This window comes from Bos indicus, chromosome 2 (assembly GCF_029378745.1).
Source record: "Bos indicus isolate NIAB-ARS_2022 breed Sahiwal x Tharparkar chromosome 2, NIAB-ARS_B.indTharparkar_mat_pri_1.0, whole genome shotgun sequence".
NCBI classification, from domain to species: Eukaryota; Metazoa; Chordata; class Mammalia; order Artiodactyla; family Bovidae; genus Bos; species Bos indicus.
The window spans coordinates 70,147,372-70,165,349 of record NC_091761.1 but is presented as its reverse complement, the minus strand read 5'-3'; positions in this window follow the sequence as shown (position 1 = coordinate 70,165,349).

Sequence of the window (17,978 nt, the reverse complement as noted above, 5' to 3'; positions counted from 1 at the left end):
ACCCATGTCCATTGAGTTGGTGATGCCATCCAACCATCTCATCCTCTGTCATCCCCTTCTCCTCCTGCTCTCAATCTTTCCCAGCATCAGGGTCTTTTCCAATGAGTCAGCTCCTCTCATCAGGTGGCCAAAGTATTGGAGTTTCAGCTTCAACATCAGTCCTTCCAATGAACACCTAAGACTGATCTCCTTTAGAACAGACTGGTTGGGCCTTCTTGCAGTCCAAGGAACTCTCAAGAGTCTTCTCCAACACCACAGTTCAAAAGCATCAATTCTTTGGTGCTCAGCTTTCTTTATGGTCCAACTCTCACATCTATACATGACCACTGGAAAAATCATAGCTTTCAGTATACTGACCTTTGTTGGCAAAGTAATGTCTCTGCTTTTTAACATGCTGTCGAGATTGGTCATAACTTTCCTTCCAAGGAGTAAGCATCTTTTACTTTCATGATGGCAGACACCATCTGCAGTGATTTTGGAGCCCAGAAAAATAAAGTCAGCCACTGTTTCCACTGTTTCCCCATCTATTTGCCATGAAGTGATGGGACCAGATGCCATGATCTTCATTTTCTGAATGTTGAGCTTTAAGCCAACTTTTTCACTATCCTCTTTCACTTTCATCAAGAGGCTCTTCTTCACTTTCTGCCATAAGGGTGGTGTCATCTGCATATCTGAGGGTTATTGATATTTCTCCCGGAAATCTTGATTCCAGCTTGTGTTTCCTCCAGCCCAGCATTTCTCATAATGTACTCTGCATAGAAGTTAAATAAGTAGGGTGACAATATACAGCCTTGACGCACTCCTTTTCCTATTTGGAACCAGTCTGTTGTTCCATGTCCAGTTCTAACTGTTGCTTCCTGACCTGCATACAGATTTCTCAAGAGGCAGGTCAGGTGACCTGGTATTCCCATCTCTTTCAGAATTTTCCACAGTTTATTGTGATCCACACAGTCAAAGGCTTTGAGGCTGCTGAATAAAGATCAGAGTCCCACGTGTGTGGTGAATATGAAGTTCAAAGTTATGCCTTGCATTCTTCTTTTTTTCTCCACACCCACTGGTTCCACTCACAGAAAAAGAAATTAAAACAGTGATTTGGGTACGGACTTGTATTAGCCCCTTGTTATCGCCTCAACCAGAAAGCAGGGTAGTTCCCTTGACCAAGGAGCAGGTTGGTGTGTAAGTGTGAGTGCATATGTCTGTGTGTGTGAGTCTGTGTTACTGTCTTTGCATGTCTGTGTGAGTGTGTTGGTGTAAATGTGTGTTTATGTGTGTGTTTACATGTCATGTGTGAGTATGTGTGTGATATGCACACATACAAGAATTTGAAAATCAAACCTTTGGCTGGTTGGTGTAAAGCACAGGGTATGGAGACCCCGAAAAGAGAAGGCCCTCTGGATGAAAAACAGCTTAGGTTTTAGGACCTTAGCTTTTCCATTATTTTTTTTCACCAGTTTTATTGAAATATAATTCACACACCATACAATTTATCCAATTGTATTTATTGAATGTAAAATTCAATGGTTTCTAGTACAATCACAGAGTTGTGTATCCATCACTGCAGTCAATTCTAGAATATTTTCACTACCCGGAAAAGAAACCTCTTACCCATCATTCCCCAATCCCCCTGACCCCCTCAGCTCTAGGCAATCATTAATCTTTAGATTTTCCTGTGCTGAGTATTTTATATAAATGGGATCATCCAATATGTTGTTCTTTGCTACTGGCATCTTACATTTAGCATGTTTTCAAGGTTCATCCATGTTATAACATGAATCAGTACTTCATTCCTTTTTATGGCTGAACAATAATCCATTATATGGACACACCACAATTTTATGTATCCATTAGTTTGCTGATGGATGTTTGGATTGCCTTCATTTTGGGGCTATTATGAATAATGCTGCTGTGAACACTCATGTACCAATTTTTATAAGGATACATATTGCCATTTCTCTTGCGTATGTACCTAGGAATAACATTGTTGGATCACATGGTAAAAATACTTGACCATTTGTGGAACTGCTGGACTGCTTCCCAAAGCAGCTTTGCCACTTAACATTCAGCAGTGTAAGAGGGTCTCGGTTTTTCCACATTCTCGTCACACTTGTTTGTGTCTGTCTGAATACAGTCATCTTAGTAGGTGTGACGGAGAAGGCAATGGCAACCCACTCTGGTACTCTTGCCTGGAAAATCCCATGGACAGAGGAGCCTGGTAGGCTGCAGTCCATGGGGTCGCTAAGAATCGGACACGACTGAGCGACTTCACTTTCAATTTTCACTTTCATGCATTGGAGAAGGAAATAGCAACCCACTCCAGTGTTCTTGCCTGGAGAATCCCAGGGATGGCAGAGCCTGGTGGGCTGCCGTCTATGGGGTCGCACAGAGTTGGACACAACTGAAGCGACTTAGCAGAAGCAGCAGCAGTAGTAGGTGTGAAGGAGTATCTCACTGTGGTTTTAATTTGCATTTCCATGGTGGCTAATGATGCTGTTCATTTTTTTTCATGTGCTCATTGGAAATTTGCATATCTTACTTGAAGAAATGTCTATTCATAATCTAGTGCCCATTTTTCCAGTTGTATCGATATACAATTGATATACAACAGTATACATTTAAAGTGTACAGTAAATGGTTTGACTTACACATATTGTGAAATGATTGCCATGATAAGTTTAGTTAGTATTCATTTTAGAGACAATAAAAGGAAAATGATAAATTTTTCTTTGTGATAAGAACTCAGGATATAGTCTCTTAACAACTTAACTATAGTCATCATGTTGTACAATACTTTCCTAGTACTTATTTATCTTATAGCTGGAAGTTTGTTCCTTTAAACCAACTCTCTTCATTTAACCCTCACCTTCTCTTCTGCTAAGCACAAATATAATCTTCTCTTCCATGATTTTTTAAGTATTAGATTCCTCATAGAAGTGAGCTCATATAGGAATTGTCTGTCTCTGTCTGACTTATTTCACCACCATAAGACCTTCAAGGTCCATCTGTGTTGCAAATGGCAAGGTTTACCTTAAGGTTTTGTTTGTTTGTTTTGTTTCATTCGTTTTTATTCCTTTCTTTTTTAATGGCTGAATAATATTGCATTTTGTGTGCGTGTGTGTATAGACACACACACACACGTATGCGACAACTTCTTTATCTATTCATCCACTCATGGATATTTAGGTGTGTTGCTTCCACAACTTTACTGTAAATAATGTTACTACAAACATGAGGTGCAGAGATGCTTTCCAAGTCAATATTTTTGCTTCCTTTTGATATATTCCCAGAAGTGTAGTGCTGGATCATGTGCTAGTTCTATTTTTAATTTTTTGAGAAATTTTCATAATGCTTTCCATAGTAGCTAAATCAGTTTTCAAAAGATTTCCTTCTCCCCATATCCCCAAAAGCATTTGTTATTGCTCATGCTTTTGATGTAGGCCATTCTAACAAGTGTGGGGGTAATATATCACTGTGGTTTTTTTTGCAGTCTCTATTAATAATGTTGACTTTTTTATGCACATGTTGACCATTAGTATATCTTCTTTGGAAAAATGTCTATCTAGGTCTTTTGCCCATTTTTATAGGAATTTTTGCCTAATTATTGAGCAGTCGTGTGGGTGTGTATTCAGTAGTGTCTGACCTCTTTGTGATCCCATGGACTGTAGCCTGCCAAGCTCCTGTCTCCACGGGATTTCCTAGGCAAGAATACAGGAGTGGGTTGCCATTTCCTACTCCAGAGAATCTTCCTGACCAAGGGATCAAACCAGAGTTTCCTGGGCCTCCTGTATTGGCAGGCAGATTCTTTACCACTGAGCCATCAGGGAAGCCCCATTTAAGTGGTAAGTTTTTTTTTATATATTCTACACAAAAGTCCTTTATCAGATATGCAATTTGTAAACATTTTCTCCCATTCTACAGGTTGTATTTTCACCTTATGTATGAGGAGGGCTTACAAATAGCTGAGAAAAGAAGAGAAGCTAAAGGCAAAGGAGAAAAAGGAAGATATACCCATTTGAATGCAGAGTTCCAAAGAATAGCAAGGAGATATAAGAAACCCTTCCTCAGCTATCAATGCAAAGACATCCTGGAATGTGAAGCCAAATGGGCCTTTGGAAGCATCACTAAGAACAAGTGGAGGTGATGGAATTCCAGTTGAGCTATTTCAAATCCTAAAACACGATGCTGTAAAAGTGCTGCACTCAATATGCTAGCAAATTTGGAAAACTCAGCAGTGGCCACAGGAATGGTAAAGGTCAGTTTTCATTCCAATCCCAAAGAATGGCAATGCCAAAGAATGTTCAAACTACTGCACGACTGCACTCATCTCACAGGCTAGCAAAGTAATGCTCAAAATTCTCCAAGGCAGGCTTCAACAGTAAGTGAACTGTGAACTTCCAGATGTTCAAGCTGGTTTTAGAAAAGGCAGAGGAACCAGAGATCAAATTGCCAACATCCATTGGATCATCGAAAAAGTAAGACAGTTCCAGAAAAACATCTACTTCTGCTTTATTGATTAGGCCAAAGCCTTTGACTGTGTGGATCACAACAAACTGTGGAAAATTCTTTAAGAGATGGGAATACCAGACCACTTTACCTGCCTCCTAAGAAATCTGTATGCAGGTCAAGAAGCAACAGTTAGAATTGGACATGGAACAACAGACTGATTCCAAATAGGAAAAGGAGTACATCAAGGCTGTATGTTGTCACCCTACTTATTTAACTTATATACAGAGTACATCATGAGAAAAACCGGGGTGGATGAAGCACAAGCTGGAATCAAGATTGCTGGGAGAAATATCAATACCCTCAGATATGCAAATGACACCACCCTTATGGCAGAAAGTGAATAAAGAGCCTCTTCATGAAGGTGAAAGAGGATAGTGAAAAAGTTGGCTTAAAGCTCAACATTCAGAAAACTAAGATTATGGCATCTGGCCATCACTTCATGGCAGATAGATGGGAAAACAGTGAGAGACTTTATTTTTTTGGTGGGGGGAGCTCCAAAGTCACTGCAAATGGTGACTGCAGCCATGAAATTAAATGATGCTTGTTCCTTAGAAGAAAAGTTATAACCAATCTAGATGGCATATTAAAAAGCAGAGACATTACTTTGCCAACAAAGGTCTGTCTAGTCAAAGCTATGGTTTTTCCAGTAGTCATGTATGGATGTGAGAGTTGGACTATAAGGGAAGCTGAATGCCAAAGACCTGATGCTTTTGAACTGTGGTGTTGGAGAAGACTCTTGAGAGTCTCTTGTATGGACATGAGTTTGAATAACCTCTAGGAGCTGGTGACTGAGCAAGTGAACTCAGTTGTCCAACTCTGTGCCTCCATGGACTGCAGCATGCCAGACCTCCCTGTCCATTACCAACCCCCGGAGCTTACTCAAACACATGTCCATCGAGTCAGTGATGCCATCCATCCATCTCATGCTGTATCACCCCTTTCTCCTCCCACCTTCAATCTTTCCCAGCATCAGAGTCTTTTCCAATGAGTCAGTTCTTCACATCACATAGTCAAAGTATTGGAGCTTCAGCATCAGTCCTTCCAATGAATATTCAGGGCTAACTTCCTTTCAGATGGACTGGTTGGATCTCCTTGCTCTCAAGAGTCTTCTCCAACACCACAGTTCAAAAGCATCAATTCTTCGGCACTCAGCTTTCCTTATAGTCCAATTCTCACATCCATACATGACTACTGGAAAAACCATAGCTTTGACTAGATGGACCTTTGTCATTGAAGTAAAGTCTCTGCTTTTTAATATGCTGTCTAGGTTAGTCATAGCTTTTGTTTCAAGGAGCAAGCATTGTTTAATTTCATGGCTGCAGTCACCATCTGCAGTGATTTTGGAGCCCAAAAAGATAAGGTCTCTTACTGTTTCCATTGTTTGCCCATCTATTTGCCATGAATGATGGGACTTGATGCCATGATCTTAGTTTTTTGAATTTAAAGCAAAACAAACAAACAAACACATAAGCATAGAAAAGCACATCCAAAGTACAGAAGTTTTGAATTTTAAGTTATATTCATTTAATTTATTTTTATTGTTGTCACTTGTGCTTTTGAAATACTATCTAGGAAACCATTGCTAATCCAAGATTATGAAGTTTAAGTCTACGCTTTTCTCAGAGCTTCAGATTTTAGTTCTTTCACTTAGGTCTTTGATTCATTTTTAATTGATTTTTATATGCTGTCCGTTCAAGATACTTTCAAATTGTGGTGCTGGAGAAGACTCTTGAGAGTACCTTGGACTTCAAGGAGATCAGACCAGTCAAGCCTAAAGGAAATTAACCCTAAATCTCATTAAAAAGACTGATGCTAAAGCTGAAGCTCCAATAATTTGGCCACCTGATGAGAAGACCCAACTCATGGAAAAGACCCTCATGCTGGAAAAGATTGAGGGCAGGAGGGGAAGGGGTAAAAGAGGATGAGATGATTGGATAGCATCATCAACTCAATGGACATTAGTTTGAGTAGACTTTGGGAGATAGTGAAGGACAGGGAAGCCTGGCATGCTATAGTTCATGGGGTTGCAAAGAGTTAGTGTTAGACACAACTTAGTGACTAAATAACAATGATGTTATCTGAGATGGGTTCCAATTTCATTCTTTTCCATATAATGTCCCAAAACCCCAGTATACTTTGTTGAAAAAAGTATTCTCTTTCAAATGAATTGTGTTGATATCCTTGTTGAAAATTATTTGTAAGTGTTAAGGTTTATTTCTAGACTCTCAATTCTATTTCATTAGTCCATGTGGTTATCCTTAAGCCAAGTATCACACTATCGTGATTACTGTAGCTTTTAGTAAGTTTTTAAATTTGAAAGTGTAAAATTTCCAACTTTTTTCTTCTTTTTCAATATTTCTTTTGCTCCTCTGAGTTCTTAAAATTTCCATATGAATTTTAGGTTTCAGTTTGTCAATCTATGTAAAAGAGTCAGTTGGAATTTTGATAGATTGCCTTGAATCTATAGATCAGTTTAGGGAGTATTGCTATCTTAACCATATTGAGTCTTTTGATTCATGAACATGGAATGCTTTTCCATTTATTCAGGTCTTCTTTACTCTTTTTTATCAATATTTTATAGTTTCCAAAGTATAAATGTTGCACTCCTTTTGTTAAATTTATTCCCAAGTATTTTATTCTTTTTGATGTTATTGTAAATTGACCTGTTTTTTAAATTGCATTGACTGTTTGCTAATTGCTACTGCCTTCCCAGGTGCTGCAATGGTAAAGAACCATATGCAATGCAGGAAGCACAGGAAAGTTGAATTCGATCGCTGGATTGGGAAGATCCCCTGGAGTAGGAAACAGCAACCCACTCCAAGTATTCTTGCCTGGAAAATTCCATGGACAGAGGAGCCTGACATGCTATAGTCCATGGGGTCACAAAGAGTCAGACACAACTGCGCGACTGAACATTGTATAGAATTGCAGTTGATTTTTGATCAATTACATATCGATCTTGTTTCCTCAACCTTGTTGAACTTGTTTATTAATTCTAGTAAATTTTTAATGACTTTGGTCTGTCTTTATTTGTTGTTCTTTACAGTAATTCTCCTCTTTCAAGGTATATAACAAATTCAACTTTAAAAAAATACAACAATTTACATGTATGGTGCGACTGTTCTGTCACAGTTCTTGATGCTCCTCAAGTTTACTAAGTGAATATTGCTTTAATGTACAGATGATAAAAGTAAACTTAGAAAATTTGGGTAATTTTCTTAAGACCAAAAGGTCAAAACGAAGATTTTTTCTATTTTTTTGTAGGGCATGTGAGAGATGAGGATTCATCACCTCTCCTTATACCACTTCAGTTCCTAGGCTTGTGCACACACACACACATACACACACACACAAACACACTGAGGTTCATTTTTTGGTTAGACCTGTGCCAGTGGGAATGTGTTCTCTGGTTGACTTCCTACCAGTCAGTACTGATGCACTTGTTAACTATGTTGTCAAAAGATGTGCATAGCTTTAGAGTAAATTTCAATCCTTTTTATTACCATTTACAAATGGAAAACTAAGAAGAAGGTGTGTTTTGCGCAAGGTTACATAGAAAACAGTGGTAGAAGAATTGTCCTGGCCATGTCCATCTTCTTTTGGTCTGTACTAAAATCTATAGCCTTTTTCTTTTGCTAGATCTAGAATTGTCCCTCATGCCATCTCAGAGATAAAATTGTAAAGGGAAATGTATACTCAAACAGCTGAATTCCCTAACAATGACTGAGAAAGACTAACAGTCATCTGTTTGGGACAAGACTTAATTCATATAATAATTATTTCAACAAATACTTATTGAATTCCTATTATGCTACTACATACCAGGTCATGAATTAGGTGAAAGTGAAGTCTCTCAGTCGTGTCTGACTCTTTGCAACCCAATGGACTGTAGCCTACCAGGCTCCTCCATCCATGGGATTTTCCAGGCAAGAATACTGGAATGGGTTGCCATCTCCTTCTCCAGGCGATCTTCCCAACCCAGGGATCAAACCCAGGTCTCCCACATTGTAAGCAGATGCTTTACCATCTGAGCCACCAGGGAAGTTCATGAGTTAGGTAAGGGGATACAAAGGTAATGATATAACCCTTGTTCTCTACAAGTTTACAGCACAGTGGGAGATAAAGACAAGCTGACTATTTGTATACTGCTTGACAAGCTCTGGAAACTATGGGAAAATGTCAATCACTCATGTGTCAGGGCAGAGAATGATTTGATTCTTGGAAGGGAATATATGAAAACTGAAGTTAGAAATATAAAACAAAACAAAGGAAGTATAAGAAGGAGTGAGAAAGGCTAAAGAGAGTAAATATAGCAGTAGATAACATTTTGAGAAAGCATGACACATTGGAGAGCTTGAAGCCATTCAGCACAGCTGAAACAGGAGAGTAAAGGGCAGTATACGGGTAAGCATTGTGCACTCTATGCGTAGATCATTTCCTGGCATGTATTACACCCTCCATAAATATGTATTGCATGAATTAACACGTGATGGAGGTGGGTCTGGAGAAGGCAGGGATCAGATCAGGAAGGATCTTATACAATAATATGGCAAGTTTGAATTTTATTCTAAAGATACTAAGCCATAATAGATTTTCATCTGGAGATTGTTGCTTTTGTCAGATCTGCTCTCTGGAAATGTGGAAAATGGATTGGAGTTGGACAAGCTTGTGTATGATGAGAAGTTGTTATAAAAACTTGGGTGAGAACTAAGGAATGGGGAAAATGGAGGAGAAAAGATGCTGGTTGTAGAGAATAAGAACGTATTTAGCACTTGCTATCTGGATTTAAGGGTGGGCAGAGAAGTGGAAGGAGAGAAAGGTTTCCACTGATGTTTCTTCTAACTTGGAAATTCTCTGGACCTTGATATATCTTTATCAAGGCTCACGCAGTCGGTGTGGACTTCCTGGGCAGAGGGATTTACTGGGAGACTTTTGGTAACTGAAAGATGAATTAAGAGTTGAGAACAATTGTCTGGGATTCAGAAAACCTGACTCAACTCAACTAGTTGGGGGGGAGTCAATTCACATCTCAGAGCATCTCACCAAAAATGAGAATGAAGCATGGTGAACTAGTAAGGATGGCAAAGAAATCTTTCCCCTCCAGCTTCTTCTTACTCCAGGGAGTGGCTTAGAAAGCAGTTCTTTCTTTCTCCTATCCACATTCCTTGCTGTATTCTTAATCTAAATGTCATTGATTGTTCTCTTTGGCCTAAATGATTTCCTAGTGTTCACTCTACTTCTTGTATAATATTCAACTCTACTTCCTGGCTTATGTTTGATATTCAACTTAAGCTGTTTAAGAAATTCAAGTGTCATTCACTTTGGCTTTGAGGGAGACATTCCTAATTGGGGATACATCTGCTCCCACTGTGGGGTTCAAGGTCAATATCTTATATTTCAGTTATTTGAGGTCTGATCCTGGCTTGCTATCAGGCACACAATATATAATATTTATATCAGAGATCAATGGAAACTTCCCATTGAGTAAACAGGAATTAAAGGGGAAAGTGAAAGTGTCAGTCAGTCACTTGTATACAACTCTTTACAACCTCTTGGACTGTAGCCTTCCAGGCTCCTCTGTCCATGGAATTCTCCAGGCTGGCTATCAGAGTGGGTTGCCATTGCCTCCTCCAGGGGATCTTTCTCACCCAGGATCAAGCCTGGGTCTCCTGCATTGCAGGCATATTCTTTATCATCTGAGCCACCGGGGAAGCCCTAATAGGCATATAGCTTCCCAAATGTAAAGGGAAGCCTGTTTCCTTTTCTCTTTCATGTATCCTTTTCATATAATAAGTGCTATTGGCCGAGACAAAAGAGAAATCTCTAAAAACTCATCTACATAACCTGAGATTTTACTTAAAGATGAAAATCAAATACAGGCAATAGATGGAATATACAAAATTGAAATTTTAGGTCAGGTGTACCTTGATCAGAAATAGAGCAATGGCTTTTAGTTTGTTGCAGATTGTGTAGCTATTCCTGATTTTATAAAATGTGAGCCTTTCATCTAGAAATCCTTTTTTATATTTGGAACAAATGATAAATCCTTTGTGATTTAACATGTTATTTACTATTCGCTTTACACCTTTTCTCAGCTTTGGGAATGCTTCCAGATAAACATATGCATGGAATAATGGGGGAAATCTGAAGAAGAAAGACACCAAAGCACGTTTTTCATATCACCTTAGGCATTTACTGATGAGGTGGCTTAATAGGAAGGTGAAAGCTTTGCTAACCTGGATCTCCATTTTTTCAATAAAATAAACAGGAGATGAACTTGGGTAGTAGAGAGTATTTAATTACTGCAGAGTTCTAAATGCTTATCTTAAAAAAAAAAGCCAATGTGATTCAGAATTTTTTTGTAAAAAATATTCCCTTTTATATATAGAAGCAGATAATTTTAACAAAAGAAAACAAAATTATTTACAATGCAGTGTTGCTTAGCCAAAAAATATTTATTTTCTTCTCCATGACCCTCAGTTCAGGAGAGCTCTCATCCTGGCTTCTCCGACTGTGTATCTTTGTACCTCTCGGTGTATCTTTGGGCTTTGCTGTCTTTTTCTGTCTACTTTTCTTTTTCTGCCTACTATATACCATGTGCTTCATATACACTCTCATTAAGCTAATACTGTGAAACAAAATATTAAGTCCTTTTCAGATCTGCTCCTACCTCTGCATTCTTTCCTCAAGTAGGGGGAGACGTAGAAATGCACCATCCAATACTTAGGCTTGAATCTTAGGTTCACCACTTTTTACCCTCCTTCAAGTTACACAATATGTATATGAGCCTAAGCTTTCCTAGGCATATATAGCAGTTTTTCATGCTTGAGCCTAATTCATTCTCACTCTAGGAGATGAAGTGATTAGAATGTGTCTGGAAAGATCCACTAGTTGAAGGGGGAAATTTCTGCCTTCAGTAGCCTTCCCTCAGACAGACCTCTGAATAGCATAGAAGTTACATTTCTTTCTTTTTCTTATTTATATTTCACTTTATCTGGAAAAGAGCTAGCTTTGCCAGTCAATTGTTGGGCAGGGAAATAGGACTTTCTGTATGGATGGAAAAATTTTAATGAACCAGCACATTTTCCCCAGTAAGTTATAGTAAACTTTATTGGCTACTAAACATGGAACAACAGACTGGTTCCAAATAGGAAAAGGAGTACATCAAGGCTGTATATTGTCACCCTGTTTATTTAACTTCTATGCAGAGTACATTATGAGAAATGCTGGGTTGGAAGAAGCACAAGCTGGAATCAAGATTGCCAGGAGAAATATCAATAACCTCAGATATGCAGATGACACCACCCTTACGGCAGAAAGTGAAGAGGAATTAAAGAGCCTCTTGATGAAAGTGAAAGAGGAGAGTGAAAAAGTTGGCTTAAAACTCAACATTCAGAAACCGAAGATCATGGCATCTGGTCCCATCACTTCATGGGAAATAGATGGGCAAACAGTGGAAACAGTGTCAGACTTTATTTTTGGGCGGCTCCAAAATCACTGCAGATGGTGAGTGCAGCCATGAAATTAAAAGACGCTTACTCCTTGGAAGGAAAGTTATGACCAACCTAGATAACATATTCAAAAGCAGAGACATTACTTTGCCAACAAAGGTCCTGTCTAGTCAAGGCTATGGTTTTTTCCTGTGGTCATGTATGGATGTGAGAGTTGGACTGTGAAGAAAGCTGAGCGCCAAAGAATTGATGCTTTTGAACTGTGGTGTTGGAGAAGACTCTTGAGAGTCCCTTGGACTGCAAGGACATCCAACCAGTCCATTCTGAAGGAGATCAGCCCTGGGATTTCTTTGGAAGGACTGATGCTAATGCTGAAACTCCAGTACTTTGGCCACCTCATGCAAAGAGGTGACTCATTGGAAAAGACTCTGATGCTGGAAGGGATTGGGGGCAGGAGGAGAAGGGGACAACAGAGGATGAGATGGCTGGATGGCATCACTGACGCAATGGACGTGAGTCTGAGTGAACTCCGGGAACTGGAGGCCTTGCATGCTGTGATTTATGGGGTCGCAAAGAGTTGGACATGACTGTGCGACTGAACTGAACTGAAACCAACATGCATTGTTTCCAAATAGTACTACATTTTATTCAGATTTCCCTGTTTAACTATGTGGCTATGTGATTTAGGAGAGCTAGACTCCATTCTCTTGTGTGAATTCTGATTAGTCTAAGCTATTTATTTTAACATCATATTCTTTTGCTGATTGGCTTGAGCATGAAAAAGACAGATACTTTAGGTCAATGGGTCGTGGGGAGATATTTATGGGGACTTCTCATGATAATGAGACAATAAAGAATGGAGTGAACATGGTGAAGATGATAGAAAAGACATATGCCAAGAACCTAGGTCATGAAGCTATCACTTTACTACTGAATCAACTAATCTCAAGGGGTAATGCATGTTCTTTATTAAGCTACTTGATGGAGTTTTCAATTATGTACAACTGAAAGTTATGAGTTGCCTAGTCACCTCCTTTAACTGTAGAAATGAAGGAGTGGCTTATTTTCCTGTTAAAGCTCCCAGGCAATTTCTGCTTCTGGCTGGGTAGCTGCTGGTAAGTCAGAGAGGTTAGTGATATGAAATGTAGAGTAAGTGGTCCAGGTGTGACTGGCCTAGGAGGTCTATCTATGAGTTTCTTTAGGTAAAACTGGAATAAAATTCATATGACAGGACAAACCACCACACTCATGGCATGGGGTCAGTAGCAGTTTGAGATAATGTTTTATCTCCTCATACAATTCAGAATTAGTTACATTTGGTTTAAATCACTATTCCACAATTTCTTTAAGCAAGTGGTTTTAAGTTTATTCTTCAGAAAAACAACAAAAATAATATCATATAGGATGGTTTTGACAATTGTGATAAACATAGAAGTAATTGGCTTCCTCAGTGGCTCAGTGGTAAAGCATCCGCCTGCCAATGCAGGAGACGTGGGTTCAATCTCTGGGTCAGGAAGATGTCCTGGAGAGGAAAATGACAACTCACTTCAGTATTCTTGCCTGAGAAATCCTGTGGACAGAGGAGACTGGTGGGCTACAATCCAGGGGATTGTAAAAGGATCTGACACAACTTAGCAACTAAAAAAAAAATACAAAATTAATAGCATAGTGTTCAGCACATAAAAATATCCAATACTTGTTAGTTATTCCCACCGCCATCATTGTCATCCTAAAGTTGAAATGAAACTTATACCCACAAATAGGCAATGTTGGTGAACAATTTCTTGAAATGTGGTAAATTGATAGTTCTATTTCTATGAATAATGAGCTGTCTCCTCCAATAATAAATACAGTAATGATAATGACTATACTTATTAAAAGCTCACTATGTACTGGATATTGCATTAAGCATCATTTGTGCATTATCTCATTAAAACCTCCTAACAACTCTTTGAGGTAGTTATGATGACTACTAACACCATACTTGTTGTCAATATGAGGAAACAGACACAAAGGAGAAGTAACTGTCCTAAGTTAAGGCTAGTGAAGTGCCAGAGCCAGGGTTGAACCCAGGCAGTCAAGATTTGGAGGGCATAATTTAAAAACATCATGCTTTCTAATTTATGCAGCTCAATACCAGAAAAACAAACAATTCAATAAAAAAGTGGGCAGAAAACCTAAACAGTCATTTCTCAAAAGATATACAGATGGCTATTAAACACATGAAAAGATACTCAGCAATGTTCATTAGTGTGTGTGTGTGTGTGTGTGTGTGTGTGTGTGTGTGTGCTCAGTCATGTTCAACTCTTTGCCACCCCATGGATTGTAGCCTACCAGGCTCCTCTGTCTATGGGATTTTCTAGGCAGGAATACTGGAGTGGGTTGTCATTTCCTTCTCCAGGAGTTCTTCCCGACCCAGGGATTGAATGGGAGTCTCTTCATCTTCTGCATTGGCAGGTGGTTTTTACCACTGAGCCACCTGGGAAACCCTTAGTAGAGAACTGTAAATCGAAACTACAATGAGGTATCAGCTCACACTGGTCAGAATGGCCATCATCAAAAAATCTACAAACAATAAATGCTGGAGAGGGCATGGAGAAAAGGGAACTCTCTTGCATTGTTGGTGGGAATGTAAATTGATGCAGCCACTATGAAATGCAGTATGGAGATTCCTCAAAACACTAGGAATAAAACTAGTGAGTAGTATAGGTGTTAAAAGCCATGAAGGATCTAAGATATAACCAGACTTGCAAGCTATCATTAACCTGCTTCCATTTCTGGGATGCTGGTAGAAGATGCTAGTTTCCTGGCTTAGAGACAAAGCTCATTGTATTAATGAGAGCAATAAATAGCTAAAGTATCAGTGTTTTCGTAACAATTTTACAGAGTGCTACAGAGAGGGACAAATGATATCTGTACACAGAGTGGGTGGAATTACAGGAGATAAATCCTGAGTTTAGGGTACCTGAATCTTTTACAATGGGTAGTAAACATGCCTACCCTTTACTTGGAGGGAAGAAGACATGGTCTTTATCTTTCAAGACCATATAAACATCCTTGAAAGATAGTCCAAAACAAATGGATGTCAATGCCTTCCTCACAAGATATGGAGAAACTCAAGGTACCAACAATTATTACTCTTATTTTACAAATGAGAAGGGTAAGGTCCAAGTTGATGTAAGTTGCTCATGGTTACATGGCCAGGTTCTAATTTCCACTCTGCTTCATTTTTGCTCTGTGACCTTGCTTAATTTATGTACCCTGACTATTCTGCTTTCTTACTATCTTTATTAAGTCATCTCCTCGCCTTTCCCATTTACTTATATCAACCTGTACCACTTCTCACCTGGATCATTGTACCAGCTTCCAACTGCCCTACTCTTGCTCTCCTTCGATCATTCCTAAAGATTGCAGCCAGAGTCTACTTTCTAAAGTGCAAATCCAATCATATGATTCCCCATTCTTAAAATCCTCTAATGACTCTCCTCTTTGCACAGTGCTTACCATGGTGTATGTTATCCTTACTCATTCATTCCCTGCCTGTCTTTCTTAGAGTCATTCTTGCCATAACTAATTACAGTTCATATTTTTTCATATTTTTTCAAGCTTCCACATGCCCATCTTGTGGTTCTCCTTGCTAGGAAAGCCTTTTCTCCTAGTCCAGTTGGAAATTGCTGTCATAGCTTTAGAATCTTATATATTGAATTTCGTCAGTGAAGCTTTGTCTGAATCCTTCCCTCTCATCAAATGGATTAACATTCCCTTCCTTTTTCTATTTCCTTCTTCTGCCTTTCACTTCCTTATGTTTTTTGCTCTTTTCTCCTTTCTTGTATCTTACCAAATCAGATTCCATTAACTACCTGTGCCCTGCCAATAGCAAAGACTCCATAAGCCCCAGAACCATGTACATATATTACTGTGGTTTCTAGACTCACCATCTTCTGCTGTGAAGTCTTATCCTGGTCTTTCTCAGCACTGAGTGGTGATTTGACCCCTTCAAAAAATGTAGAGACCAGATCAGTCCTGGGTAAGGATAGAAGTGGGGATTGACTTGAATGGACATAAGGACAACTTTTGAGTTAATGAAAATGGTTTATAAATTGGTTATGGTACTGGGAGCACTTCAGATAGATGAGATACAAGCTGAAGTTGTTGGGTGAAACTTCTAAGGCAATCTGATTTAAAAAAAAAAAGTGGTTAGGGTTAGGGTTAGGGTTAGAGCTAATCATATGATAGGGTTAGAGCTGGGGGGCAGCTCCAGCTAGTATGTTTCCCACTGACTCTTACCTTCTTTCTTTATGCCTGGATCTTGGAAGCAACGGTGACGGTAGAGCAACCATCTTATCACAATGAGGCAATAAGCAGATGGGAAAGATGATAGAGCAGAAAAGAGAAGGAGTCTGAGACCCTGATGAAAACTTTTTTAGCATCCCTGGATGACCTACCTCCGGGTACCTCAGTTGCCCTTAAATGGTTTAATCCACTGCTTTGCAGATTCACTTGTAGTCAAACAGTTTCTAACTGACATATTTTTGAAGCTGTGTGTCCACATTCATGAAGTCCAGAGGATAAAAGGTAACACACTCAATCAGTGAACCTCAACCAACTTATTTGGGATTTTGACTCAAATCATTCAAAATCATTTGCTTGCCTTACTCTTTTCATAATTGGCAGAACTTTACTTTCCAAATATCCAGGTATTTGCTTTTAGTTTTCTTTTTCCTCTACAGGTATAGATGCATCTTTCTTGGTCACAGGTTTGCTGTTCAGATGGAAATCAAGCCCTCCCCAGCTCCACAAGGTGAAACAGGCTCTAATGTAATCAGTTTAGGCTAGCCCTGGAGAGTTCCTTTGTTCTTTGTTTTTATATAAAAATCTGTCAACCGGAACCAAAATAAATCAATATTGGCTAAACATTGAAGTTCCTAATTTCAAATTTCTTTGGACCCCTCAAGAAATCTGAAAATAAGAATTAAAGAGATTTCAGAAGGAGTCCTCATGGAGGCTGAGAAGGGGATCAGGGCTGCCTTGGGGGTAGTTGCAGAGAAAAGCATGTGTTCTTCATTAAACTTGACCCTGCCTGCCTCACTAAGTTCACTCGAGGCCCTGACTCTGTCCTAGTCATGGCACAAGGGAGGTCTCAGGTACTGCCAGGCTTGGTGCATCTCACTTCTATTCCTAGCCGAAAGACTCACAGCTTTCACACATTTGAGATGGAGTCTATTCCATAGGAAGACATTTCCAAAATTTTTCCTCCATTAGCAAAGAGTTAAGTGCTTTAAACTTAACCTAATGATTCTCTAAACAAAGCCTCCTCATCTCTCTCTCCTCCCTGAAGCCACTTCGGTTCATTTTTCCTACCAGCACTGAGCCCCGCTCCACTCCATGCCCATCAGTTTACAACAACTGGGAGCACCAAAAGGAAGAATGTTTGTCCTGTCCTTAGAGGCTCCAGAGATATCACAGTCTCCTGGGCTGGTAGAGTGTTCCCATAGGTCAACCTCAATTCCAGATCTGGGCGGGCAACTGTTGGGAATCACATGGTCAATGCTTTATCAAGGAGATGCTGCTGCTGTCAACCTGGGGAAAGGGGAGGTTGGGAGCTTGTGTTCTGATTCTATCCTGCAGATGAGTCTGATGCAGAGCAGGATTCCTAAGGGGCTCAGAATCCTCTAGTCTGGTAAGATGGTTTTGTTTGCTGCTCCCTGCTGTCTTATTCTTATCCACCTTTGCCAGATCCTCCTCTTGCTCCATTCTTATTTAAGTCAAACTCTAACTTTAGTCCCTGGAGCTGAAGTCAGTTCTAACCATCTTCATGAAGCCATCAGTTTCCATTCTGCTTTGATGATACCTCTTTCTCTGAGCTGTTTGATGTTGTGCCCTCACTGCATTTGGGGTGAATCCACAGAGCCATGGTAATTTCTCTTTGTCATAAATATGTTTTGTCTCAGTTATCCAAGTGTAAGTCCTTATAGGTTGTGCATCTTATTTCTGGTCTTTTATTGCCTAAGACCATGCATGACT